The 10,207-nt window shown below is 43.1% G+C and overlaps 1 pseudogene; it reads left to right on the top strand.

Moving 5' to 3' along the window:
- Positions 1-4,916: 4,916 nt before the first annotated feature.
- On the top strand, positions 4,917-9,761 carry LOC101609857 (annotated as a pseudogene).
- Positions 9,762-10,207: the final 446 nt, after the last annotated feature.

Raw genomic sequence — 10,207 nt, 5'->3', positions numbered from 1 at the left:
TACCCTGAAAATATATAACATCAGAATTTGTTAGAAAACATTTATACATAAATATTGTTCAGTTACCAGCACTTGCAATAATAATTAAATTACAAATGATAAATATGGCATCAACAGATATGTATTTACAAAAAGAAGTTATTACAAAGGCAACTGCATACTAAACGTCACAATCTGTGTAGATTAACATTATATCCTCGTCTGAAAAAATACTGAACAATAATTTCAACCCCATTAGACAAAGGTACACTCACAAGTGTAATGCATTGAAGAAAAGATCAAAACATAACAGAACTTTGGCATGGTTTAAGAGTGTGCGAGTTTACAAACTAATTGATTTTTTAAAAAAGACTGTGAGAGTTTAAACAATCACCACTAAGGCGAAGAAGAATTTCCAACAGTTTAACGCCACCACCACCAAGCCTTCTATAACTTCCTCAAGAAACAGGACAAGTGTTAAAATGAAGGAGTTTAGGGACGAGTTGGACAGACAGCAAGAGGAAGGAGCAGAAAATGCAGTGAGAAGATTTTTGTGGGGAAAAAAAAAAAAAAAAAAGTCCTTCAGATGCCAAAACATTTTCTAATCCTGAGAAAAGGTCATGGCTACTTTTGGATCTTGCCCAAAATCTTCCTGGACAATTGTAGCCAACAAGATGTAGCCCTGTATATGGCCTCTTGCTTTCAAACTCCATTTCCATCTGATTGGTCTCAGTTTTCTTTTTAAAATGCATTGTGGTTGTCCTCAGATGTTCCATTCGGTAAAATTGGGAGGAAGTCCAGGGGTGTGGCTCGTGCTAGTTTGAACTGCAGAAGGGGTTTTAGTGGAACTTTTACTGTTTGCAGAAGCTATGGCAGGTAGAGTGGAAGACTCATAACCCGGACTGGCAGCAGGGGAGGAATCGGACCCTTGAGGTTCATGAACCTTCATGTGTCGGCACAGGGCGCTCAGGGGCGTGTGGGATTTGTCACACGCTTTGCAGATACAGGGCTTATCCGAGGTGTGCACATGCATGTGCTTCTTGCCGTCGTTGCTGTTGGCAAACCGTCTGTCACAGCCTCCAAATTCACAGTTGAAAGATTTCTCACCTGTAAAAGACAAAAATACGCCAAGCCAGAGGGCTAATGGTCTTCCCACATAGAGGAGCGCGGACTGTCGCAAGGATGCCTCATCTCTTTTCCCTGGAGACAAATCTCAATCAGCTCTTTTTATTGGAGTCTCCTCTTCCAACAATCGATTACCACTCTGATAACCTGAGAGAGGGGCCTTGTGAACCTTGCCAGTTTCAGGAGCTTCGTTAGACCTGAGAGATTTTTACTGACTGATTCTCATCTCCTCCAGGAGGTAAGGCCTCAATGTAGGGCAAATTGCTGTAGAACATTTCATACATTCCTCTGGTTCTTACAGTCTTTCTGGACCAGCTTCTGTGATGTTCCCTGAGGCTTGGAATGGACTCTAGAGATGCCCACCTGTGTGACTAGTCATCGAGCGCCTGTGGTGCTTTCAATAAAATGTCCCCCACAGCCTCCTGTGTTTTTAACACTTGGCGCCCAGCTGGTGGTGTTCTGGGAAAGCGCTGGAACATTGCTACAGGTGGGGTACCTTAAGGTTTACTAGCCCAGCTAACCAGTACTAGCCAGCTCACTCACACTACTTAGGTGATTTGGGGTGGGAAGACCTACCCTGACTGTGGGTGGCGCCATTCTATCTACTGGGGTCCGGAACTGAATAAAAAAGAGAGCCGGCATTCATCTTCCTGACGGTGGACGCAACGTGACCAGCTGCTTTACGCTGGTGGTGCCATGACTTTCCCGCCATGATGGACTGAACCCTCTCAAACTGTAAGCTGAAACAAACCGTTCCTCTCTTAAGATGCCTCTTGTCAAGTATTTGCACATGGCAACAAGAAAAATAACTAATGCACAAGGCACACTTGGTAGCTTCTTCCTCCAAGTCGCTTGGCTAACCCAATAGTACCACATGGTTCTGTGGGTCTGGTTCTATCAAATACTCCCATTGCAGTTTTGAAACCAGCACCATAATCAACTACACCATTTTCTTTAGGCCCCTGATACCTTCAAAACAATGTCCATTCGATCTCAACATTAGCAGATCATTGTTTTAATTCTTTCCAATCCTCATTCCTAGAGAAATTGATTCCACAACAAATCCAGTAAAAACTTTATTCGTAGGAAATTAAGGACCTGGATCAGAATGTGCCAACAAATTGCTGCTTATCTGGGGATGAAGATGGTTTTCTTTTTTCTGTGAGTATTAAATTTTCACACAACTGTATTCACAGTACAAAATGTCAATCCTTTCCCTAGGCCGTGGTCACTCTTAATTCCTCAATAAAAACTATTTATTTCCTTTGGAAAGAGATCAATGTTTTGTATTGAAAATATCAAAACATCCCACTATAGATAGTATATAATAACAAAAGGTTTAAAATAAATAAAAATTGTAAATATGTCCCATATGATGTTAAAATTATAGAAAAAAGTATGTTATCCTCTAGTAATTTTCAAATATAAATAACTTTAAATCCATATTAGTATAGAAACCTAACTGCATTTAATACTTCTAGAACAAGTTTCCACATTCCTTTCTGAAACATAACCACTTGCACATGAGACATTAATATTTTAAGGTTACAGATGTGTTATAATACTATGAAAAAAAAGCATGAACTTTGCAGAAGCCAATAATAAGAAAAATGGGCCAATTTGGAAGACTGTTGAAAATACTTAAGTAATTATTCCTTAGTTATAAGGATTCTGAGTCCGTTGTCAAGATATCATATTACATTGACAATTTTCTTTACTTGACCCAGAGGATTCTGGCAAGATGGTGTACACCTGCAGGACTTAGAAACAGAATAGTCAGTCTCTTCCATAAAATCTGTATTGTGTCAGAGAAAGAGGAAAAGCATGGGAGGACCATGGTGGCTACATTTCAGATGGGGGCTAACGTTCAGGAATGAAAACGAGTCAGTTTTCTCCATGTGGGACTATCATGCTCTTTGTCAGCTGCCTGTCACAGAGAAAAATCACCATGGACAACAAAGCATACAAAATAGAGTCTATACCTGCAAAGCCAAAGGACTTGGGTTCAAGTTCCCAGGACCCACTTGAGCCAGATGCATCTGGAGTTCTCATTTGTACTTACTGGAGGCCCTGGAATGCCCAATCTCTCCATCTAAAGAAAAAAATAAAGAAAAAGAAAAATGGCTTAACAAATGAATAAAGTATAAATTCTATAAAGAAGGTGAGAAGCAGCATTGGGACACTAGAGCAAAAAATGATTTTGGGGCTGGAGAGATGGCTTAGCGGTTAAGCGCTTGCCTGTGAAGCCTAAGGACCCCGGTTCGAGGCTCGGTTCCCCAGGTCCCACGTTAGCCAGATGCACAAGGGGGCGCACGCGTCTGGAGTTCGTTTGCAGAGGCTGGAAGCCCTGGCGCGCCCATTCTCTCTCTCTCCCTCTATCTGTCTTTCTCTCTGTCTGTCGCTCTCAAATAAAGAAATAAAAAATTTAAAAAAAAAAAATGATTTTGGCTTGGAACAGTGTACTTCACAAATAGCCACACTGAGAAATTCAGTATTTCGTAAAGAGGCCATCTTTGGGATCATGGGAAGAAAAGAAATACGTATCCATACAAAGAAATTTTCAATAACTTTTTGAAATGTTGTGTTTGTAAGAAAGTGACATCATTGTACAGATACAAATGCTTATGGCAGACTCTGTAAACAATACAATTTCCCCTAAGGTAGACGTTGGTCTGCTCTTCTGTTTAGGACACCAACTCCATTTTAGACCTGCTCTTTGGCCATTTCCTTGTTTCAAGGTCTTTTCTTGAGCTCACTCAGGTGTGTTCCCAAGACAGACAATTATAAAAATGTTAAATTAGAAGAAGCAGAAATCTCTCAAGAAAGCTCATGTCCAACAGACCTGAAATAATTATACACATGAAACTTCAAGTCTCAGAGGATCCAAGAGAACAAACCTCATGAGTCTCCACACCTAGTGAACAAATTCTTTCTCCTGAATTCTGGTTAGTTCTTTCCCTCTCTCAACCAAATCCCAGGTTCTCCAAAGAGACCTGCATCTCTGACCTATGTCTCAAGATACCTCAGTTTTCGTATCTCCCTTCTTCTACTGCGAGGTAAGTGTGTGGTGGCCAGGGAAGGCTTCAGCACACATATTCACTTTCTTTTCTCCTCTATTGTGCCCCAGAGAGATAGGAAAGGAGATTCTCTTATTCAACCAAAAGCTGGCTGTCTGTGGTACACAGTAGAGTGTAAACCACAGGATCCAAAACAAAAGCATCAGGGAGATAATCTTCCCATACCTGATTTCCATGACTACCTCCATCTTCACAGAACTTCTCGAGTCCACAAAATAATACAAACTGGGCCTGGAGAGATGGCTCAGCAGTTAAGGGGCCTGCCTGCAAAAACTCAGGACCTGGTTCAATTCCACATACCCACAGATGCACAAAGTGGCACATATATCTAGAATTTATTTGTAGTGACAAGGGTCCCTGGCATAATGACACTCACTCTTTGTTGTTTCTCTCTTTCTTAAAATAATAGATAAATAATTTAAGGAAAAAAAGAATACAAACTGAAAAAGCACAGACTTTTTGAAAGTGAGAAAGGAAAAGCCAACAGACTAAGAGTGCAAGACTACAGACAGAATAGTAATCACCTCAGAGACACTGGACCACCAAAAGCATGGGGGGTCTCGCACACAGGGCAGCCTCAGAATAGGTATTCATCACCCCATGGCTTAAATGAAGGTAGAGGCAAGTAGCTGGAAAAGACACAAATGTTCACCTAGTTTAGAATGTTGGGTAGAATTTGTGTAAAGGAGACAAAAAGCTCTTATGACAGGGGAAAGAAATACAGTGTGTAAGTAAATGGAGCTGTTCATTCATGCATCTGCTAAAGAGCTGCCACAGACCAAGACTAAGTGTTTGGAAGACACCAACATGTTCACGGAGCAAAAGGGGAGGTAAGAGTGGCTGAATGAAGGAGGGGATCCCCAAGATAGTACAGAAACCCCTAAGAGGACTGGGTCAACTTTGTCCAGGAAAGGATGCCTTTTCCAGTACGATAGGAGCAGTGTGGGAAGGAGGGAGGGACACTGGCTTGCATCACGGATCAAGCCTGGAGAATGTGCTCTTCCGTGTGGTAGAGCAGATGGTAGAGAGGACGGAGAAGCTAGGAGAGGACGCATGGAAAGAATAGGAAGTAAGTGTGATACCACAAGGAATGTGGAGTGTTTCCATGCATTTTAATGCTCTTTACCAGAGTGGTGGGGAATTTAAGACTGGGGTTTTTTTTGTTTGTTTGTTTGTTTTTTTAATTTTTTTTTTGTTCATTTTTTATTTTATTTATTTGAGAGCGACAGACATAGAGAGAAAGACAGATAGAGGGAGAGAGAGAGAATGGGCACGCCAGGGCTTCCAGCCACTGCAAATGAACTCCAGACGCGTGCGCCCCCTTGTGCATCTGGCTAACGTGGGACCTGGGGAACTGAGCCTCGAACCGGGGTCCTTAGGCTTCACAGGCAAGCGCTTAACCACTAAGCCATCTCCCCAGCCCAAGACTGGGCTTTTGTTTCCTTGCTTGCAGTGGGGCTCTCTCAACCACGGTGGCCTGACTGAACCTAGGGAGTTTCTCTCCACCCTTCTTCCACTGATTTTCACAGGGGCGGTAGTCTCTTGCTGATCCTGTGGTTTACCATTTTTGTTGCACTAACATTTCATGTAACAGCATGCAAGGGTTTCCTTTCTCTCCACAACCTCACCACAAAACAATTGTATAAGATGAAGTGTACTAACTAGCTAGACTGAATCCAGAATGAAACCATGCTTCTAAATGGCGTACTGCACCATTGAAGGATGCATGTAGCACAAGTGACTCCAAGCGTCCATTTTGAGAAAAATGCCAGGTACCTTATCAAAAAAAAAAAGACCCATTTGTAGCTTATTGGACACTGGTTATTTTGGAAGGACTGACTCAAATTATGCCATTTTGTTGTTGTTTTGTTTGAGACAGGGTCTTATGATGTGCTCTATTCTGGTTTCAGACTTATTGCTACCTGTAAACTCATGGTACCGCTGCTTCAGCCTGCCATTGAGGCTTGTGTCACCACACCGAGCAAGACTTCCTTTTGAGTCCGGCCACATCTTACCTTGTCTGAAGAATTTTCACTAGAAATATCGCAGGTAAGTCCTGCTGTGCCTCGGTACCCCTCCCTGCAGCGCTGACATTTGTCCCTGATGCTGTGTGATGGGAAATCCCCGGTTGTCAGTTTCACAGGGTAAAGAATCACTGCAGAAACAAATCTCTTGGCATGACTGTTAGGGGTTTTCTAGATTAGATCAATTGAGGTGGGAGCACCCACTGTAATTGCGGGCAGTGCCACCGCATGGTCTGGGAGTCCTGGACTTTATATAAAAAGGAGAGAGCTGACTGAGCACCGCCATCATCTCTGTCAACTTCGTCCACGTTGATGTGATTATAAAAAGCTTCCCACTTCTGCCATGATTTCCCCACCGTGATGTGCTTCCCTACAAAGTGCAAAGAAACCCTTTATTTCTTTAAGCCGCTTCTGATTGGGAATCTTGTCCCAGCAAGGAGAAGGTAACTGAGACATGTTCGGATTTGATCCCACATTGGAGAGGAAGTGAGAGACATTTGAGAGTCAGGACCAGAAGACGTGTTTGGCTAAAGTCAAGCACCCGAGAGATGTGGAAGCAGAGTTGCTTTGGCTGAGTTTAACTGGAGTTTCATCGTGTCTGTCCTACAGGGAATATCCTAGATTCTCAAGACACTGCTCAAATGGTCTAGAAGTTAGACTGTTACAGAATATTAACAGACAAGAGTCACAAAATTTTGTAAAGAAAACAAAAAACAGCAAGAGCAAATATGTTAAAGAAAAACATCACTTATTTAAAAACTAAATACTAGTTCCAGTCATAGTCTATGAGTTCAATTCCATAAAGAATCAAAAGTGTGGGCAACAAGAGAAAGAATAGCTGTGATTAGAATTTTGAAGGAGGTTTAACAATTGACAAAGCAGTCTGGTCATTTCTATTGGATATAACATTTTAGGATAATAATTATGATTGGTAGCATTATATCAGTATTGTCTTTTAGAAAAAAAGATTCTTTTGCAAACAAATGAAATTCTTTTCTTTTTTATTAGTACATATTAATTATACATAATATTGGGCTTCATTATGACATTTCTTTCTCTCATTTATAAATGTGTGTGTGTGTGTGTGTGCGCGCGTGTGTATGATATATATATATATCATGCCAGTAGTGCACTAGTGGTATTTTGATGCTCTGGCCTCCACCTCTTCAGCAATATCCTACCAGCCTGCACCACCACAACTGGCCACCAGTGGTATTTCCTTGCTGACCCATTGATAATGTAGCATGTGGGCCCAGAGCTGAGTAGGATTACTGATGACAATTCTCCCTAAGAGGCCTGCATAGCACTTTCTGGCTCAATGAGGGCTAGCCAGCTGGAAGGAAGCTTCCAGACAAGTTCCAGGTTAATTTCTTTATGTGCCACCAGAACAAAAAAACAGGGGGGAAGAAAGAGGACTTTGCCCTCTTCCCACCAGAGTAGCTGCATTGGCGTTCTCCACCTCTTATCCCCAGCTGAGCCCCAGCATGCTTCACCTCTGCGCCCTGAGAGAAGATCCTAGGAAATGTTTCCTATGGATGCCATCCTGAGGGAGATGAGCCAAAAGCATGTGACTACAAGATTGTTTCTTTCTTTCTTTCTTTCTTTCTTTCTTTCTTTCTTTCTTTCTTTTTTGTTTTTTGGTTTTCAAGGTAGGGTTTCACTCTAGTCCAGGCTGACCTGGAATTCACTATGTAGTCTCAAGGTGGCCTTTAACTCATGGCCATCCTCCTATCTCTGCCTCCCGAGCGCTGGGATTAAAGGCATGCACCACCACGCCCGGCTCAACACACTTTCCATATCATAAGACAGAAGTATTTTTAATGAATTGACCCGAACACAGAAAGAATGGTTGAGATATGTTTTTTAAAAAGTAGGAAGTAGGGGCTGGAGAGATGGCTCATTGTTTAAAGATGCTTGCTTGCAAAACCTGCCAGCCTGGGTTCAATTCCCCAGGACCCATGTAAAGCCAGATGCATAAAGTGACACATGCATCATGAGTTTGCAGTGGCAAGAGACCGTGGTGTACCCATATCTTCCCTCTCTCTCTCTCTCCCTCTCTCTCTCTCTCTCTCTTTCTACATGCAAATAAATAAATAAATTTTAAAAAGAAAAGTAAAGAAAAGAAAAAGGACCTGGGCGTGATAGCTCATGCCTTTAATCCCAGCACTTGGGAGGCAGAGTTAAAGGCCACCCTGAGCCTACACAGTGAATTCCAGGTCAGCTGAAGTAGAGTGAGACTCTACCTCAAAAAAAAAAAAAAAAAAAGAAAAGAAAAGAAAAAGAAAGAAAGAAAAGGGGGGAAATGTGATGAAATGAAAACAGCATGAAAGAGACATGTTTTAACTTAATGAGATTTTTACCTAAATTTGTGGCACATTATAGAAATTCTCTTTCATGGCTACTATAATCCAGGTCTATCTCCTTTTGAAACCAGAAGATAAGATGGTTTAACACAGAACCACTCAAAATACGAGAACTTCTTTGAACATTATCCCACCAATAAAGTATGAGGCTTGATGATGTTCCCATGAAAATATTGAAATAATAATGGTTTGTTGCACTTTGAAATCTGTCTCTTCCCTGCCAGGAATAAATAGTACAGATGGCCATTGGAGGTCAAAACATGAGTTTCCCCAACACATTTGTCCTTTTGGGCTTCTCAGATCACCCATGGCTGGAGACCCCTCTCTTTGGAGTGGTCCTGGTCTCCCACATCCTCACCCTGATGGGAAACAGCTCCATCATCCTTCTCTCCCTGGTAGAGCCCCAACTCCAGACACCCATGTACTTCTTCTTGGACAACCTCTCCATATTGGACATTTGTGTCACCTGTACCATTGTGCCACAGCTACTGGTCAACCTCTGGGGCCCATAGAAGACCATCTCTGCCTGGGGCTGCGTCACACAGGCCTATATTTTCAGCTGGGCAGGCTGCACAGAGTGCGCCCTGCTGGCAGTGATGGCCTTTGATCGCTACGTGGCCGTCTGCCAGCCCCTCAGCTATGCTGCCCTCATGCATCCCTGGGCATGCGTGTGGCTGGCAGCTGCATGCTGGTCCAGTGGCCTGGCCAACTCTCTGCTCCAAGCCACACTCACCATCCTGCTTCCCCTCTGTGGGAGAAATACACTGGACCACTTCTTCTGTGAGGTGCCTGCTCTGATCAAGCTGGCCTGTGTGGACACCAGTGCTAACGACCTAGCCCTGGTCTTGGGAGCCATTCCCTTTGCCATGGTGGCTCCTCTGGTGGTGCTCATCTCCTACAGCTTCATTGCTAGGGCTGTGCTGAAGTTACCTTCAGCTGCGGGAAGGAGCAAGGCTCTCAGCACCTGCAGCTCCCACTTGCTGGTCGTCACCATGTACTTTGACCCAGCCATCTACATGTACCTTCAGCCCCCAGCCAACAGCACCCAGGCCAAGTTCATGTCCTTCTTCTACTGCGTCATCACATCAGTGCTCAACCCTCTCATCTACACGCTGTGGAACAAGGACGTGAAGGCCGCATGGAGGAGGATCACACCACCCAAGGGTATTGGGAAGATATCCAAAGCCATATGATCTCTGCTGTCTCCTGGCCCAGTCTCATGCAATCATGATTTAGTGCTGTCAGGTCTCCATGTCCAAGCAGACGCCATGGACAGAGTTCCCATGTCTCAAATTCCACTACATTCATGACTGAGGGGCTCTTTTGTGTGTGGGGAGGCGGGGGGGTTCTGGTCTCTTCTTAGCTTTCTTACTCTCCTCGGAGAGAACAGACATCAAGTTCTATGTACCCAGAATGCTGAAGACCATTGTCAGCAAATCCCCTTTCATAAGTTCTCTCTCTCTCTCTCTTTATTTGATGCCTTCCCACATTTTTGGCTGAAAAAAAAAATTTGGAACAGCTTTCAGTATGACATTTTAAGCAGATTTCACTGGATTTACCAGGACACTTACTCAAATTATTTTCATCTATTATGTCTGACCAAGCATGGCCCTCTCTTTCTTCAAATACCTTGCCAATA

The sequence above is a fragment of the Jaculus jaculus genome, chromosome 6 (assembly GCF_020740685.1).
Source record: "Jaculus jaculus isolate mJacJac1 chromosome 6, mJacJac1.mat.Y.cur, whole genome shotgun sequence".
In the NCBI taxonomy this organism is placed as follows: Eukaryota; Metazoa; Chordata; class Mammalia; order Rodentia; family Dipodidae; genus Jaculus; species Jaculus jaculus.
This window is presented reverse-complemented; position numbering and strand designations above follow the sequence as displayed.